The sequence below is a fragment of the Pteropus alecto genome, unplaced genomic scaffold (genome assembly GCF_000325575.1).
Source record: "Pteropus alecto unplaced genomic scaffold, ASM32557v1 scaffold30, whole genome shotgun sequence".
In the NCBI taxonomy this organism is placed as follows: domain Eukaryota; kingdom Metazoa; phylum Chordata; class Mammalia; order Chiroptera; family Pteropodidae; genus Pteropus; species Pteropus alecto.
Genome location: NW_006429782.1, coordinates 3820878 through 3831995, shown reverse-complemented (window position 1 = coordinate 3831995; position 11118 = coordinate 3820878). Strand labels below are relative to the sequence as shown.

The 11118-nt window shown below is 48.6% G+C and overlaps 1 long non-coding RNA gene across 2 annotated transcripts in view; it reads left to right on the top strand.

The window, feature by feature from the left end:
• The window catches only part of LOC112475748, an 11954-nt gene extending 4551 nt beyond the window's left edge, over window positions 1–7403 (top strand). Inside the window, exons 2-3 of one of the 2 annotated variants that reach the window (XR_003044848.1) lie at window positions 1126–1292; window positions 7178–7403. This is a non-coding gene — a long non-coding RNA (uncharacterized LOC112475748). Of the gene's footprint in view, window positions 1–1125; window positions 2807–7177 lie in introns of those variants that run through there. The other variant, XR_003044846.1, reaches the window with a different exon arrangement.
• Window positions 7404–11118: the final 3715 nt, after the last annotated feature.

Here is an 11118-nt window from a genome sequence, read left to right as displayed (position 1 = left end):
TCTTGCCGCAGGTACACCTCCCCGTCACGCTTCGTCGTCCAGTAGCGGTGGCCTGCGGGCGCAGGGGCAGCTGGGACCCCAGGAAGATGAGGGAGAGGAAGGGGAAGAGGGAAGGGGAGACGCTCGGGAGGCACAGAGGCAGCGAAAGTGGGGGGAGGAGGAGGAGGGAGACATGACGGTGAGGAAGACAAGGGCTCGCCCGGGGAGGAGGGTGGAGGTGGCCAGGGGGACACAGACGGGATGCAGGGACAGGTGTCCAGACAGATGCGCTGGCCTGGAGAGGACGGCAGCCGGCCCACCTGCGAGCAGGCAGCCCAGCAGCAGGCCACGGTCCCTCCCGTAGAATCTCTGCCCCCACCAGGGACAGCCACCTGGGACGCTGCTGACCGCCTGCGCACACAGACTCCCGTTCAGCACCCTGGCAGAGGGACAGCCCCCTCCCCTCGCTCCCCCGCCCATATGCAGTCCTGACCCCACCTGGAGGATCCCAACGCGAGCTCAGCCCACCCCCCATCCCAGAGGAAGGAAGCCCCCACCCTCAAACTGGCCTCTGTGGAACCACACCCGCGACACCCAGGGCCCAGCGAGCCCCGACCTCTGGCCTTCTTTTCCTGCCAGCGAGCTCTCTCCTTCCATGGCCTCAGTAGCTTCTTTGAGGTCATGGTGTCCCGAGTACCTTTGTTCGTTCTCACTGTCTGGAGGACGTCTGGTCTCCTGGGACTGGGCACACAGGTATTCAGACAAACAGTTATAGCGAGTGGAGGGCTGGGAGTGTCGGGTGGTGGGGAAGTTCAGGGGTCCCACCTAGCCATGGGGGCGGGGTCAGGTGGGTAGGTGTTGACCAGGCAAAGAAAGGAGGGACGGGCATCCGAGGAGAGAACAATGTGAGGAAGCTGTTGGGGCTGATGTAAGGAAAAGTGGGGAGCACGGAAGGAAATGAAACAGGACCCGTGGTGGGCACCGGATCCCGTGCGGTCTTGCTATGCCCATCCCCCACCCAGCGCGCCAACCGATTCATCCCCGGTAGGGGCTGAACTATCTGGGTGCCCAGCCCCCACCTTCTACCCACAGCGCATTTTTATTCCTCTCTGTTGTCAGGAAGTCAATGTCCACTCCTGTCTCCAGCTTCTTTTTATCAGCTTTGGTTACCCGCCCTGCTCTGGCCACAGACAACAGCCGTCTCAAGACTGCACGTCCTGGACGTTCCTCCCTGTGGCCGGCCCTTGTGACATCACTGTGGTTCTGCAGCCCGGAGCCACGATGGCAACATAGCCTGCTGCCCCTTTGCAGAGGTGGGTCTTGGAGGGCAGGGTTCCATCCAAGAAGGCCCTTCTCTGTCCGCCCCAACAGCCAGTGCTTTCCAAGGTGACAGTCGCCAGGGAGGAGCCAGCAGCAAAGTCTCAGGTTTAAGTCTAGCAGCTGGAGGGGCTCCATAGTTAACTGCCCAGCACCGTTGGCTTTGAGTGAAGGACTCCAAAAGAGAGCCTGAAAAAGATTAGCGAGATGGAGGAGGCCCACTCGGAGGCTGTGCCCTCATGGCGGCCAAGAAAGTGGTGTTTCAAAGAGCAAGGCAAGGTCAGCTGAGTCACTGTGCCTGGGGTCGTGAACTCACTTGCCCGCCGGGTGCGGGCTGTAGATAGAGTCGTCTCCCAGATGTGTGTACAGCTACATTTTCAAATGTCGGATGTTGCTGAGATCATCGATAAACTGAGAAATCATTTAAAAGCCTCTCTAGTTCCTCAAAAAAAAATAAACATAAAATTATCATATGACCCAACAATCCCATTTCTGGGTCCACACCTAAGAGGATCGAAAGCAGGAACTAGAAGAGAGATTCGCACACCCATGTTCTCAGCAGCATCATTCACAACGGCCAAAAGGAAACAGCCACTGCCCGTTACAGGTGAGTAGATTCAAAAAATGTGGTCCATCCGGCCAGTGAAACATTAGTCGGCCTTAAAAAGGAGATCCTCACGTGTGCTACGACGTGGATGACCCTTGAGGACTTTGTGCTCAGTGGAATAAGCCGGTTACAAAAAGACAAACGTTCTTATATTCCACTCGTGTGAGGCACTCAAGTCAGATTCGTAGAGGCAGAAGGCAGAAGGGCGGCCGCCAGGGGACAGGGTTTGAGGTCTTGTTTACTGTGTACAGGGTTTCCGTTTTACTAATGTACTAATGCCACTGAACTACGCATTTAAAAATGGTTAAAGTGGAAATTTAACATAAGATGATAAATGTCGTGTTTGCCGCAACTTAAAGAAGTAAATGTTAGGGGGGAAAAAAGCCTTTCTGGACGTGGTAGTTTCTTGTCATTTCTTAAGAAACAGCTATTAAGAGAACAATGAAGCCAGGGTGAGAATCACAGGGAAGCATATTTCTCTACGGAGTTTGAGTAGCTTTTGACAATCTAATCAACTGTTTATATTTCTTTGATGATGAATAAATTTCGAAAAGGAAGTGAGAAAATATTTGCCAAAGAGATGCTCATCTGTGTAAAAAGTCCGTACGTTTTGAGAAGTAGATTGACTGTGAAGTGTCTAGATTTAATATTAATGTACAAAAATCTAGTTTCCCATATATCAGCATTAACCACCTAGAAAAAGAGGGAAATCACATCCAGTTTATGGAAACATAAACTAGAATTAAATTCACTGAAAATTGTACAATTACAGATAAAATCATTACGATTTCCTAGAGAAAAGACAAGGATTGAAAAAGACACCATCTCAACGAATGGGAACGCTCAATATTGTAAAAGTTATTTTGCCGCAGATTAATCAATAAAAAGCAATTTCGATCGAAATTCCAACAGTAATTTTTATGGAATTTGAGAAGTTGGTTTTAAAGTTTACATAAGTAAAACGCAAGATAAAAATAATATAAAGGGAGACCTTGTCCTACCAAAATCAAAAAATATTATAAAGCTATAGTCATTAAAACAGTGTGGACTTATAACCAGAATATATAAAGAGCTCTCATAACTCAACAATAAAAAGACAAATAATTCAGTTCAAAAATGGGCAAAGAATTTGAATAGACATTTCTTCAGAGAAGATGCACATGTAGGCATATAAGGTACATCCGGGTAATGGAATACTAAAGCATGGAAGTGAATGAACTGTTGATACGTGCAGATGAACTTATGCCACGTGGACGAAGCCAGACACAGAAGACTACGTAGTTCTGAGAAACAGAGTGAAAATTCTGGGCTCAGAGGCATGTGAACTATGCCTGGTAGATGACAGACCCCAGCCCCATTCTAGCAAGCAGAGGCTAGAAAGCTAAAAGCTGTCCCCCAGAATCCCACGCAGGGAAGCTTCTGGACGTGACTCAGGTTCCACTAATCATGGCTGGTCTGGAAGTGAGTCACGCAAGGGGACGAGCCCAGGTGGTTCCTGGCAGAGACAAAGTGGTCCTGAGCCAGCAACGGTAGCTTCAGCTCTTTGGCCAGCAGTTTCCTGTTTATCACCCGTCAGTTGATGGACATTTGGACTCTCCCCAGCATTTGGTGATTATGAGTACTGCTGCTATGAACATTCGCCTCCAAGTTTTTGTGCAGACAACATAGATTTTCATTTCTTGGGCATATACTTAGAAGCTGAATTGCTGACTTGAATCAAGGCAATATCTTTTTCCATCCCCTAACTCCACGTTTAACATTTTAAGAAACTTCTAAACTGCTTTCCAAAGTAGCTGTGCTGCTTTACATTCGCACAGCGATGTGTGAGGGTTCCGGTTCCTCCACATCCTCAGCAGCATTTGGTTTTATCAGATTTTTTTATCCCCGCCCCCTTCTGGCCTGGCAGGTGAGAAGTATTATCTCATTGTGGTTCTGATTTGCATTTCCCTGTTGACTAATGACAGTGAGCATCTTTTCATGTACTATTGACCTTTTACATATATTTAGAGAAAGGTTCATGCAAATCCTTTGCCTGTTTTAAAATTGAGTCATTTGTCTTTTTATTGTTGAGTTGTGAGAGTTCTTTATACATTCTCGCTACAAGTCCCCTAGCAGATAAACAATTCTTAAATACCTTTGTCTTCATTTTCAAAGTTGGCATTTACTTGACAGTATCTTCTGAAGAGCAAGAGTTTTTAATTTTGATGAAGTTCCATTTCGTTGCTTTTTTTCACATATGGTCTGTGCTTTGGTATCACGTGTAGGAACTAAGAAATTTTTACCTCATCCAAGGGTGTGCAGATTTACACCTCTGCTTTTTTCCCTAGAAGTTTTATAGTTTTAGCTTTTACGTTTAGGTCTTTCATACATTTTGAGTTAATTTTTTTAAGCTCTGAATTCTTATTAGATTTAACTATAAAATTAATCTGTCAAATGTTACAGAAGTTGGTTTTGGTTTTTTTTTTCAGATTTTTTACTTATTTCGGATTCCCCACAACCAGTCTGTAGACTGGGATGGGTCCTAGGATTACATTTTTTTTTTCTGGCTTTACTGAAATATAGTAGATAATTAGTTGCTAGTATTTACTTTGTATGATTCAATGAGGTTTTTTTTCAACTATAGTTGGCATACAATAATATATTAGTTTCAGTTATACAGCATAGTGATTAGAGATCTATATAACTCACAAAGCGATCACCCCACTAAATCTAGTACCCCTCTTCCCCCTTACATATTTATGACATTATTAACCATCTTCCCCATGCTACACTCTACATCTCCATGTCTACTCCATTTGTTCCTCTTAATCCCTTTGCCTTTATTTTTGCCACCCCTTACACCCCTCCCATCTAGTGGCCCTCAAAATATTGTCTGTATCTATGAGTTTATTTCTGCTTTTGTTGTTGTTGATGGTTTTGTTCTTTAGATTCCACATGTATGTGAAATCACGCGATATTTGTCTTTCTCTATCCGACCCATTTCATTCAGCGCAATACCCTCTAGGTCCATCAAGGCAATATCTTTCTCCATCCCCTTTCTTTTAGTTTGTGTGTGACTTTTAAACTGAAGTGAGTCCCTTGTAGGCAGCATATGTAGGGGTCTTGTTTTCTTATCCATTCAGCCATCCTGTCTTTTGGTTGGGACACTAAATTGTTTTCCATTTGAGGTGCTTATTGATAGGAATGTAATTATGACTATTCTGTTTTTGATACATGTTTTTTCTTCTTAAAGAAGTCCCTCCAAGATTTCCTGTAATACTGGCTTGGTGTCGATGAATTCTTTTAGCTTATTTTTGTCTGGGAAGATCTTTATCTGTCTTTCGACTCTAAATGATAGCTTTGCTGGATAAAGTATTCTTGGCTGTAGATCCTGGGTTTTCATCATGTAAAATATTTTGTGCCAAGCCCTTCTGTCCTGCATAGTTTCTTTTGAGAAATCAGCTGCCAGTCTTACGGGTTCTCCCTTGTAGATAACTAACTGCTTTTCTCTTGCTTCTTTTAAGATTCTTTCTTTGTATTTAACCTTTGGCATTTTATTTATAATGTGTCTTGGTGTGGACCTCTTTGGGTTCCTCTTTCTTGGGACTCTCTGAGCTTCCTGGGGTTTTATGTCTATTTCCTTCACCAGGGTAGGGAAGTTTTTCATCATTATTTCTTCAAATAGCTCTTCGACAGCTTGTTCTCCTTCAGGTACCCCTATGGCATGGATATTTTTACATTTGTGTCCCGTGGGCTCCTTAAATTATTATTATAGTCTTGGCTGCTTTTTTTCTTGCTATTCTGATTGAGTTTCCTTGGTTTCCCCATCCTCATATGGGTGGTTCGATCCTCTCCTTTATCCACTTTGTTTCTTCCATCTAATATGCTCTTCATATGAGATAATGTGTTCTTCATTTCCGACTGGTTTCCTTTTATAATTTCCACTTCCATTTTTATGTTTTTTTATCTCTCTGTTAAAGTTCTCACTGACTTCTATACTTCCCCGAAGTTCATTGAACATCTTTATAACCAGTGTTTTGAACTCTGCATCTGTTAGATGATTTGACTCCATTGCATCTGGATCTCTGTTCTGTTCTCTCATATGGTTTCTGCTTCTTTGTCTTTCCATTTTGGCTGCCTTTCCATGTCTGTTTCTATGTACTAAGCAAAGATCCTAAGTCTCTCGGTCTTATTAGTATGGATCTGTGAAGCTGATGTCCAGTGGCACAGTCCTGAGAGGGGCTCAGCTGCAGGCCAAGTTTAGCCCCAGCCTCTGTGCCTCCAGACCACCTGTTAATATTCAGCAAGCAATCCACAGATGCTGTGCTTATAGTTGCCTCAAAAGGCCACACCAGAAACCGAGGCCAGCTGCCTCCATGTGTGAGTCTAGGCGCTGCTCAGCAAGGAGCACCTGACTCGCTGAGGATACACCTGGATGTGGCTTGGGTGGGGCCACGAGTTGGGGGAGGCGGGGTTTCAGGGAATCCTCTGGGCGGAGTGACCTCTGTTATCCAGCTTGATGATGTCAGGGCTATGGCAGTGCTGCGTCCCCGCACTGGGAGCGGGGAAGGCTCAGCAGGGAACAATGGATACCACCGGCACTTCTGTACAGAGTCACTCTGACAACTCCGTGTCCCCCTGTAAGTCCCTGGTGCCCCCACTCAGCCGAACCGGCGCTGGTGCTCAGAGTGAGCAGGTCCGTGACTGCAAAGTTCCAGTCGTGGATGCGGCCCCTTTAAGAGGCATCTGCAGCTGCCACAGCCTCTGTCTCACTCAGCCGCTGGGGACCGGGCAGCCCCACATCCTCGTCCCCTCCTACCTCCTCCCGTTGCAGGGTGATTTCTTATTTCTCTCCTTAGTTGTAGGGCTTCTATTCACCCAGACTGCAGGCGACTCTGCTTGCTGTTTGCTCCATGGTTCTGTCTCGATTTCGATGTGGTAGCAAAGGGGGATGAACGCAGCTTCTATCTACGCCATTCCCCCCTCCCCGACCTTCCATTTTGAGTTCGTTTTTGTGTATGGTGCGAGGTAAAGGTCTAAGTTCTCCTAAGTTATTTATTTATGTTTGCATATTATTCCAGCATTATTTGTTGAAAAGATCGTCTTTTCCCCACTGAACTGCCTTGGCACCTTTATCAAAAACCGGTTGGCCATAAATGTGAATTTCATTCCCAGACTCCACTTCGTTTCATCCATCTGCATTTCTGTCCCTACACTGACACCACACCGTCTTGGTTACGTCGCTTCCTAGTGACTGTTCAGTTGAAACTTTTCCACCTCTGCCTTTTATTATAGGCGAGGACCTGGTGTCCCGGGGGACAAGAAGAGCAGGTCACTACGGGTGACACGAGAGCCACAAGGACCTCGAGTAGGCAGGCTCTGGGTGTAAATTCTCGCCTCCGAGCGTGTTCAGAGACCCGTTTCTGCGGGCGCCCGCCATGGTCTCCGACCTCTTCCAGCTGCAGGTTGCTGAATCGCAATGCGGAGTGAATTCACAGCCTGGCCAGACCTTTGGGTAAGACTTAGGGCATCATTTGAGAAAAGTGGTACCCTGAGAATTGGCATGGTGTAATTTGGGAGAATTTAGATGGCGCTGAGGGTCCTGAACTCCCACATCCCGCTCAGCCTCCTTTCCAGGAAAGGCGGCCCTTCCTCCCGTCTAATGAGGCAGTTACCTTGCAGACGGCGGCCAGCTGTCCCGTCTTCCACACCCGCCACCTCCTTGCCACCACGCCAAAAGTGGAGTCAAGCATCGGAGTGCTCCAGGAGACCAGTCACTAAGTCAAACCTTAGACAAAGACTTGCAAACGACTTGCAGGACCTGGCTAGATCGTGTTAGGCGGAATCACTAGAGACTGTCGGGACTGGACTCCACGGGTCCTGCACCAGGGAGGGAGACACAGTATCAGGTCAGACTGAATCTGTCAGCAGAGGGGAGGCGAGACCGCAGAGTCACTAGGCTGGCCCGAGCGGGCGGGAGTCGTTCTGGCGGGGAGCCTGGTTCGCTGACTGAGCCGAGCTCCTGGCCGGCCTTTGTGACTGCAGCTGAGACGCCAGAAAAATGTCTGGTGTAACAACCGAGGAATCTGAAGAGACATCTGTATACGAGGGCACTCGCCATAGCGTGGCATTTATTAGCGGGCAGGTGGGGGCGCAGCCTCGACGTCCGGCGATGGGGTAGGGCCGGGTGCGGCGTGGACCCGCGCCCGGAACACGGAGCTGTAGTTAGAAAGGACAAGGAGGTTGAATTCATTCTTACGGAGGAAGATGTCTGCGGCTGCCGTTTTAAGTGGGAGAAAAATCAAGTATAGGTTTCTTTAATAGATCTTTTGAATAATTTATTTTGATATGACTTTCAGGGTTACAGGTTTTCCAAAACAGCGCAAAGAACTCGCCTTTTATGCAGACTAGCCAACTGTCCACGTTCCTCTATCCGCCCCCCGCCACTGCCACTATCTTTTGGTGAGAATAACCTGCTCCCACAAGCCCCCCAGTGTGTGCTCTCCCCAGATAAAAGCGCTTTGCCGCACAGCCGGCACGGGGCCCCCCAAGTCAGGGAGTCGGCTGCGCCGCACGGCCAGCCAGGCCTCGCACCCCATTCATGGTCCCCAGCTGACCCCACGATGTCGTCCTCCTTCCCGGTCCTGCTGTCACGGCTCTGCAGACCCCTTCGGCCCGGGGCGGCTCCGCGTCACGCCGGCTCCGTCCCTGGCCAGCCTTCCAGAGCACCGCCTGACCGCCCGCAGGGGGCCTCTCCGCGTGGCTTCGTCTGCTGTTTCGTTACGACCAGACTCAGGATGTGCTTTTCTCACATAAATGAGCCAATGAGGCCCCTGCGATTGTCCCCACGTTTGCTTCTTCGCAGCAGTCCGGGACCCGTTAGCTCAAAAGCCCTCTGGTGCCAAACTCTTTTTTTGTTTTGACTTGAAAAAGATGATTTCGTAGCCCGTAGAGGCTATTAAGTTATATTGCAACCTCGCACGCCGTTGGAAGGGAAAGGTGGTAGCAAATGCAAATTCTCACACGTCTAGTTGTTTGAAATAGAGCTGAATAAGCAGACTTTCAGCCATTTAGAGCCTGCCTGCTTCGTGTACCGTGAGAAGCTGCACCAAGCGTGTGCCATAGACAAGATAAAGCCCAGAGCTGTCATGGGTCCAGGCCGCCACTGCCCTCTGGAGCTCCCTGGCCCAAAGCCCCCCGCCCACTGCTGGGCAGTGCCGCCTGGACAAGCCCTTTGCCTTGGGGTCCCCTTGCCCTCCTCCCCTCCTGGGCGGTAGCCCCTGCGCCGTGGCTCCTGGAAGGTCTCGCGCTGTGAGGTTGTGGGTTTTGGGTTGCAGATAATTCTTAGCAAGCAGACCAGCTTGCGAACATGGAACCCACGAAGAGGAGTAACGGGACTTACCTAATAAAAAATGGACACCTGCCAGGTAGATGGGCAGGGCCATAGAACGTGACCAGTGTAAGCCTTACCTGCACCAAATTAATTTTTTTCACAAGAATGGCTCAATGCATTTCTGCGTCCTCTGCACGCAGACCCGCCAGCGCCCCTTACATGACACCCATCTGAGCTGCAGCCACCTGGCGATTGTGTCGCTTCTGGGCTCGGCCCCAAAGCCCCCACCGACTGCCGCTTCCTCAGCGGGAGCGTGACAGAAACCGTGCTGTGTTCTTTCCAGCACAGTGTATCAGGGGGCATGTGTTGCTGACCCGTCCCACCCTGGTGACATTGCCCTTGATCACCTGGTCAAGCCCACGTCTCTCAGGTTCCCTCGCCTTAAACTCGCCTTCCCCACAGCTGGAGGTGTTCTCATATTACGCCAATACCTTCTTCCTCGTCAAACCGCCGACACGGACTTACCCACTGATGACTCCCACTTGAGTTAGCCACCTCCGTAATGGTCGCCAAGTGGAGATCTTCTAATTCCATAATTCCTTCTGGCTCGGTTGGCTTTCCACAGTAAGGAAGAGCTTTCCCCTTCCCCAATTCACTTATCAACATATATTTGCTTGGATTCGTATTTTCGATATATCCCATTGTTCAATGAGTTATTGGGTGGGTTATAATCCATCACGATCATTATTTATCTCGATGCTCAGATCGCCCCAGATTTGGCCCCAGATTTAAGCTGGCTACTCTGGCCTTTGCCAGGTCCCGCAAATTTGGGGCCACCTCCTTGCTTTCTGGCACTAGATATTCCAGGCTTATCTCATACTTTCCCTGCCCTAGGCCTGGAATCAGGCATTTCTCCAAACAGCCCTGGTTCCTTGTAGTGGTTGGTGGGGTTTAGAAACCAAGACCTGAGATCTGGGTGTCCAGTGTGCTCGCTGCCACCGCGTGTCACTGCGTCCAGGGCCCCTGAGCAGACCGAACTAGGAAATGTGCATAGCCCATAGAGGCTATTTACACATATACATGTGCATGCACGCACGCAAATGTATAGACACTTTGTGTAACGCATGTCTATATATCTGTGTTATGAATTTGTCCAGTACCTCCAGTTCTAATTTAATTCTCCTAAATTTCTTCTCCGGCAGTAAGAAACTTAGCTTCTATTTCCTGCAACATATTTACTTATTTGCTCAAGGCATCCAGCCTCCCAGCCACCCTGCCATCTCGGCCTGTCGCTGCTCTGTCTCCCTCACCGCCTCATGCCCGCGGCCACCAAGCCTGCTGCCTGCTCCTCCCTGCAGCCGCCCGCCGCCATGCCCCCACCCCACATCCTCAACCACTGTGCTGACTGCCCCCGCCTGGAAGAGAAGACGTCTCTTTTATATTTTTTATATGTAAAAATAAATCCTCCCCTCTCTACCGCACACACGCATACATATATTTTTCTTAGAGCGACACAGGTATATTTATATAGTCGGTCTTGCTGTTTGTGGTAGCGATGTTCCATAAACTTGCTATCAGCACTGAATTGGCAGATACAGAACCACAGCTCTCAGGAGAAACACAGGGTTGGGTCCCTGGCAGCCTCTGGTCATGACATTTTTATCAACCGATCAATGCATCACCTCATATTGTGTCTGTTTCCACTGAAAGACACCTTATCTAGTATGTGCTGTCGATTCATTAACATTAGAATTTGCACCTGAACTAAGCTTGCCTAATGTTTTTCCGTAAGGCACGCCACAGCCTTCTTGCACTCAGGAACACGAGACAGCACCGTAGCCCTGCTCGGGAGCAATTTTCAACAGCAAAATCACCAACAAAAATGTGAAAAAAAAAAAGGCAC